This window comes from Alligator mississippiensis, unplaced genomic scaffold (assembly GCF_030867095.1).
Source record: "Alligator mississippiensis isolate rAllMis1 unplaced genomic scaffold, rAllMis1 scaffold_19, whole genome shotgun sequence".
NCBI lineage: Eukaryota > Metazoa > Chordata > Crocodylia > Alligatoridae > Alligator > Alligator mississippiensis.
In genome coordinates, this window is record NW_026775265.1 from 515,178 (window position 1) to 522,677 (window position 7,500).

A 7,500-nucleotide genomic window follows, 5' to 3' on the forward strand; every position below is an offset into this window, starting at 1 on the left:
GTTCCTGGAACTCTCGCCCGGCCTGCCCGCCCGGCCCGCCCCCCGGGCCGGGGCTCCAGTCGACTTGGAGCCAAACTCGGTTTTGACCCCCTCCTGCAGCACGGTCCGGCCCCGGAGGTTCCTCCGTCCGACCTCCTGGAACCCAAGATGGGCATCCAGGGTCCCGAAATCCGTGTCCCCGAAAATCTCCGCGAACCTTTCCTGGCAATATTGTAGATGCGGCACCCGGCCCAGCCACCGGGGGCAACCGCCGAAAGTGTCCGCCCTCCTGGAGCGAAGGCCCGGGCAAGGCCCGTTTCAAAAACCTCATACGGACTTCCGGAGCCCGAGCCCCGGCGCCAGGTCGACCCAGGGCCGACCTCCCGGGCCCCAGAGAGGCTCGTCTCCGCCGCGGAAGCCGCCCGCCGCCCGCGCCGAAGGCCCCCGGGCCCGCCCGGCCTCCGGGCAGGGCACCGGGGAGAAGTAGGAATCGTGGCCGGGCTCCTGGAACTCCTGCCCGGCCTGCCACGCGGAAGCATGCCGGGTTCTCCCGCCGCGCCGTGCAGGTTCTTCCGCCCCTCGCCGGGGTAGCCGGGCTCCAACCGCTGGGCCCCGCAGCGTGGAAGGGCCCCTGCGAGTCGCCCCCCGGCCTGCACGCCCGCCGTGCAGTCGACCGGGTCGAAGCCGGAATCGCGGCCGGGTTCCTGGAACTCTCGCCCGGCCTGCCCGCCCGGCCCGCCCCCCGGGCCGGGGCTCCAGTCGACATGGAGCCAAACTCGGTTTTGACCCCCTCCTGCAGCACGGTCCGGCCCCGGAGGTTCCTCCGTCCGACCTCCTGGAACCCAAGATGGGCATCCAGGGTCCCGAAATCCGTGTCCCCGAAAATCTCCGCGAACCTTTCCTGGCAATATTGTAGATGCGGCACCCGGCCCAGCCACCGGGGGCAACCGCCGAAAGTGTCCGCCCTCCTGGAGCGAAGGCCCGGGCAAGGCCCGTTTCAAAAACCTCATACGGACTTCCGGAGCCCGAGCCCCGGCGCCAGGTCGACCCAGGGCCGACCTCCCGGGCCCCAGAGAAGCTCGTCTCCGCCGCGGAAGCCGCCCGCCGCCCGCGCCGAAGGCCCCCGGGCCCGCCCGGCCTCCGGGCAGGGCACCGGGGAGAAGTAGGAATCGTGGCCGGGCTCCTGGAACTCCTGCCCGGCCTGCCACGCGGAAGCATGCCGGGTTCTCCCGCCGCGCCGTGCAGGTTCTTCCGCCCCTCGCCGGGGTAGCCGGGCTCCAACCGCTGGGCCCCGCAGCGTGGAAGGGCCCCTGCGAGTCGCCCCCCGGCCTGCACGCCCGCCGTGCAGTCGACCGGGTCGAAGCCGGAATCGCGGCCGGGTTCCTGGAACTCTCGCCCGGCCTGCCCGCCCGGCCCGCCCCCCGGGCCGGGGCTCCAGTCGACTTGGAGCCAAACTCGGTTTTGACCCCCTCCTGCAGCACGGTCCGGCCCCGGAGGTTCCTCCGTCCGACCTCCTGGAACCCAAGATGGGCATCCAGGGTCCCGAAATCCGTGTCCCCGAAAATCTCCGCGAACCTTTCCTGGCAATATTGTAGATGCGGCACCCGGCCCAGCCACCGGGGGCAACCGCCGAAAGTGTCCGCCCTCCTGGAGCGAAGGCCCGGGCAAGGCCCGTTTCAAAAACCTCATACGGACTTCCGGAGCCCGAGCCCCGGCGCCAGGTCGACCCAGGGCCGACCTCCCGGGCCCCAGAGAGGCTCGTCTCCGCCGCGGAAGCCGCCCGCCGCCCGCGGCGAAGGCCCCCGGGCCCGCCCGGCCTCCGGGCAGGGCACCGGGGAGAAGTAGGAATCGTGGCCGGGCTCCTGGAACTCCTGCCCGGCCTGCCACGCGGAAGCATGCCGGGTTCTCCCGCCGCGCCGTGCAGGTTCTTCCGCCCCTCGCCGGGGTAGCCGGGCTCCAACCGCTGGGCCCCGCAGCGTGGAAGGGCCCCTGCGAGTCGCCCCCCGGCCTGCACGCCCGCCGTGCAGTCGACCGGGTCGAAGCCGGAATCGCGGCCGGGTTCCTGGAACTCTCGCCCGGCCTGCCCGCCCGGCCCGCCCCCCGGGCCGGGGCTCCAGTCGACATGGAGCCAAACTCGGTTTTGACCCCCTCCTGCAGCACGGTCCGGCCCCGGAGGTTCCTCCGTCCGACCTCCTGGAACCCAAGATGGGCATCCAGGGTCCCGAAATCCGTGTCCCCGAAAATCTCCGCGAACCTTTCCTGGCAATATTGTAGATGCGGCACCCGGCCCAGCCACCGGGGGCAACCGCCGAAAGTGTCCGCCCTCCTGGAGCGAAGGCCCGGGCAAGGCCCGTTTCAAAAACCTCATACGGACTTCCGGAGCCCGAGCCCCGGCGCCAGGTCGACCCAGGGCCGACCTCCCGGGCCCCAGAGAGGCTCGTCTCCGCCGCGGAAGCCGCCCGCCGCCCGCGGCGAAGGCCCCCGGGCCCGCCCGGCCTCCGGGCAGGGCACCGGGGAGAAGTAGGAATCGTGGCCGGGCTCCTGGAACTCCTGCCCGGCCTGCCACGCGGAAGCATGCCGGGTTCTCCCGCCGCGCCGTGCAGGTTCTTCCGCCCCTCGCCGGGGTAGCCGGGCTCCAACCGCTGGGCCCCGCAGCCTGGAAGGGCCCCTGCGAGTCGCCCCCCGGCCTGCACGCCCGCCGTGCAGTCGACCGGGTCGAAGCCGGAATCGCGGCCGGGTTCCTGGAACTCTCGCCCGGCCTGCCCGCCCGGCCCGCCCCCCGGGCCGGGGCTCCAGTCGACATGGAGCCAAACTCGGTTTTGACCCCCTCCTGCAGCACGGTCCGGCCCCGGAGGTTCCTCCGTCCGACCTCCTGGAACCCAAGATGGGCATCCAGGGTCCCGAAATCCGTGTCCCCGAAAATCTCCGCGAACCTTTCCTGGCAATATTGTAGATGCGGCACCCGGCCCAGCCACCGGGGGCAACCGCCGAAAGTGTCCGCCCTCCTGGAGCGAAGGCCCGGGCAAGGCCCGTTTCAAAAACCTCATACGGACTTCCGGAGCCCGAGCCCCGGCGCCAGGTCGACCCAGGGCCGACCTCCCGGGCCCCAGAGAGGCTCGTCTCCGCCGCGGAAGCCGCCCGCCGCCCGCGGCGAAGGCCCCCGGGCCCGCCCGGCCTCCGGGCAGGGCACCGGGGAGAAGTAGGAATCGTGGCCGGGCTCCTGGAACTCCTGCCCGGCCTGCCACGCGGAAGCATGCCGGGTTCTCCCGCCGCGCCGTGCAGGTTCTTCCGCCCCTCGCCGGGGTAGCCGGGCTCCAACCGCTGGGCCCCGCAGCCTGGAAGGGCCCCTGCGAGTCGCCCCCCGGCCTGCACGCCCGCCGTGCAGTCGACCGGGTCGAAGCCGGAATCGCGGCCGGGTTCCTGGAACTCTCGCCCGGCCTGCCCGCCCGGCCCGCCCCCCGGGCCGGGGCTCCAGTCGACATGGAGCCAAACTCGGTTTTGACCCCCTCCTGCAGCACGGTCCGGCCCCGGAGGTTCCTCCGTCCGACCTCCTGGAACCCAAGATGGGCATCCAGGGTCCCGAAATCCGTGTCCCCGAAAATCTCCGCGAACCTTTCCTGGCAATATTGTAGATGCGGCACCCGGCCCAGCCACCGGGGGCAACCGCCGAAAGTGTCCGCCCTCCTGGAGCGAAGGCCCGGGCAAGGCCCGTTTCAAAAACCTCATACGGACTTCCGGAGCCCGAGCCCCGGCGCCAGGTCGACCCAGGGCCGACCTCCCGGGCCCCAGAGAGGCTCGTCTCCGCCGCGGAAGCCGCCCGCCGCCCGCGGCGAAGGCCCCCGGGCCCGCCCGGCCTCCGGGCAGGGCACCGGGGAGAAGTAGGAATCGTGGCCGGGCTCCTGGAACTCCTGCCCGGCCTGCCACGCGGAAGCATGCCGGGTTCTCCCGCCGCGCCGTGCAGGTTCTTCCGCCCCTCGCCGGGGTAGCCGGGCTCCAACCGCTGGGCCCCGCAGCCTGGAAGGGCCCCTGCGAGTCGCCCCCCGGCCTGCACGCCCGCCGTGCAGTCGACCGGGTCGAAGCCGGAATCGCGGCCGGGTTCCTGGAACTCTCGCCCGGCCTGCCCGCCCGGCCCGCCCCCCGGGCCGGGGCTCCAGTCGACTTGGAGCCAAACTCGGTTTTGACCCCCTCCTGCAGCACGGTCCGGCCCCGGAGGTTCCTCCGTCCGACCTCCTGGAACCCAAGATGGGCATCTAGGGTCCCGAAATCCGTGTCCCCGAAAATCTCCGCGAACCTTTCCTGGCAATATTGTAGATGCGGCACCCGGCCCAGCCACCGGGGGCAACCGCCGAAAGTGTCCGCCCTCCTGGAGCGAAGGCCCGGGCAAGGCCCGTTTCAAAAACCTCATACGGACTTCCGGAGCCCGAGCCCCGGCGCCAGGTCGACCCAGGGCCGACCTCCCGGGCCCCAGAGAGGCTCGTCTCCGCCGCGGAAGCCGCCCGCCGCCCGCGCCGAAGGCCCCCGGGCCCGCCCGGCCTCCGGGCAGGGCACCGGGGAGAAGTAGGAATCGTGGCCGGGCTCCTGGAACTCCTGCCCGGCCTGCCCCGCGCATGCATGCCGGGTTCTCCGGCCGCGCCGTGCAGGTTCTTCCGCCCCTCGCCGGGGTAGCCGGGCTCCAACCGCTGGGCCCCGCAGCCTGGAAGGGGCCCTGGGAGTCGCCGCCGGCCTGCACGCCCGCCGTGCAGTCGACCGGGTCGAAGCCGGAATCGCGGCCGGGTTCCTGGAACTCTCGCCCGGCCTGCCCGCCCGGCCCGCCCCCCGGGCCGGAGCGCCAGTCGACATGGAGCCAAACTCGGGGTTGACCCTCGCCTGCAGCACGGTCCGGCCCCGGAGGTTCCTCCGTCCGAGCTCCTGGAACCCAAGATGGGCATCTAGGGTCCCGAAACCCGTGTCCTCGAAAATCTCCGCGAACCTTTCCTGGCAATATTGCAGATGCGGCACCCGGCCCAGCCACCGGGACGAACCGCCGAAAGTGTCCGGCCTCCTGGAGCGAAGGCCCGGGCAAGGCCCGTTTGAAAAACCTCATACGGACTTCCAGGGCCGGAGCCCCGGCGCCAGGTCGACCGCGGGCCTCCCTCCCGGGGCCCAGCACGGCTCGTCTCCCCCGCGGGAGCAGCCCGCCGCCCTCGCCGAAGGCCCCCGGACCTGCCCGGCCTCCGGGCAGGGCACCGGGGAGAAGCCGGAATCGCGGCCGGGCTCCTGGAACTCTCGCCCGGCCAAGCCGCTCGGCCCGCCCCTGGGCCGGAGCTCCAGTCGACATGGAGCCAAACTCGCGGTTGAACCTCTCCTGCAGCACGGTCCGGCCCCGGAGGTTCCTCCGTCCGAGCTCCTGGAACCCAAGATGGGCATCTAGGGTCCCGAAACCCGTGTCCCCGAAAATCTCCGCGGACCTTTCTCGGCAATATTGTAGATGCGGCACCCGGCCCAGCCGCCGGGAGCAACCGCCGAAAGTGTCCGGCCTCCTGGAGCGAAGGCCCGGGCACGGCCCGTTTGAAAATCCTCATACGGACTTCCAGGGCCGGAGCTCGGGAGCCAGGTCGACCCCGGGCCTCCCTCCCGGGCGTTAGGGCGGCTCGTCTCCCCCGCGGGAGCAGCCCGCTGCCCGCGCCGAAGGCCCCCGGACCCGCCCGGCCTCCGGGCAGGGCACCGGGGAGAAGCCGGAATCGCGGCCGGGCTCCTGGAACTCTCGCCCGGCCAAGCCGCTCGGCCCGCCCCTGGGCCGGAGCTCCAGTCGACATGGAGCCAAACTCGCGGTTGAACCCCTCCTGCAGCACGGTCCGGCCCCGGAGGTTCCTCCGTCCGAGCTCCTGGAACCCAAGATGGGCATCTAGGGTCCCGGAAACCGTGTCCCCGAAAATCTCCGCGGACCTTTCTCGGCAATATTGTAGATGCGGCACCCGGCCCAGCCACCGGGACGAACCGCCGAAAGTGTCCGCCCTCCTGGAGCGAAGGCCCGGGCACGGCCCGTTTGAAAAACCTCATACGGACTTCCGGAGCCCGAGCCCCGGCGCCAGGTCGACCCAGGGCCAACCTCCCGGGCCCCAGAGAGGCTCGTCTCCCCCGCGGGAGCAGCCCGCCGCCCGCGCCGAAGGCCCCCGGACCTGCCCGGCCTCCGGGCAGGGCACCGGGGAGAAGCCGGAATCGCGGCCGGGTTCCTGGAACTCTCGCCCGGCCCGCCCCTGGGCCGGAGCTCCAGTCGACATGGAGCCAAACCCGGGGTTGACCCCCTCCTGCAGCACGGTCCGGTCCCGGAGGTACCCCTGCCCGACCTCCTGGAACCCAAGATGGGCAACTAGGGTCCCGAAAAGCGTGTCCCCGAAAATCTCCGCGGACCTTTCCTGGCAATATTGTAGATGCGGCACCCGGCCCAGCCACCGGGGGCAACCGCCGAAAGTGTCCGCCCTCCTGGAGCGAAGGCCCGGGCACGGCCCGTTTGAAAAACCTCATCGGGACTTCCAGGGCCGGAGCCCCGGCGCCAGGTCGACCCCGGGCCTCCCTCCCGGGGCCCAGCACGGCTCGTCTCCCCCGCGGGAGCATCCCGCCGCCCGCGCCGAAGGCCCCCGGACCTGCCCGGCCTCCGGGCAGGGCACCGGGGAGAAGTCGGAATCGCGGCCGGGCTCCTGGAACTCCCGCCCGGCCTGCCCCGCGGAGTCCTGCCCGGGCTCCCGCCGCCTTGGCCCGGGACGACCACCCCTCGGCGGGGTGCCTCGGCTCCGACCCCGGAGGCCCGGGTCCCTGCCGGGGCCCTTGGACCCGCCCCCCGGGCTGCCCTTCCACGGAGCCCTTGACCGGGACGAGATCGGAATTGTGGCCGAGCTCCTGGAACTCTCGCCCGGCCTGACCGCCTTCTCCGGCCCTTTTCCGGTTTTCCCCGTTGACCTGGCTCCAAACTCGGGTTTGGCCCCTCAGCACGGCAGGGTTCTGCCCCGAAGATCCCTCTGACCGGCTTTCTGGAACCGAACATGGGCATTGAGGGTCCTTAAAAACGTGTTCTCGAAAATCTCCGCGAACGTTTCTTGGCTATATTGTAGATGCGGCACCCGGCCCAGCCACCGGGACGAACCGCCGAAAGTGTCCGCCCTCCTGGATCGAAGGCCCGGGCAAGGCCCGTTTCAAAAACCTCATACGGACTTCCGTGGGGGGGGCGGGCACCAGGTCAACCCCACGTATGCCTATGGGGATTTTCGCTCCCCAGGTCAACCCCATGGATGCCTATCGGGATTTTCGCTCCCCAGGTCAACCCCATGGATGCCTATGGGCTTTTTCGGTCCCCAGCTCCACCCCAAGTATTCCTAGGGGCTTTTTCGCTCCCCAGCTCCACCCCATTTATTCCTATGGGGATTTTCAGTCCCCAGGTCAACCCCAAGTATTCCTAGGGGCTTTTTCGCTCCCCAGCTCCCCCCCCATGTATTCCTAAGGGCTTTTTCGGTCCCCAGCTCCACCCCAAGTATTCCTAGGGGTTTT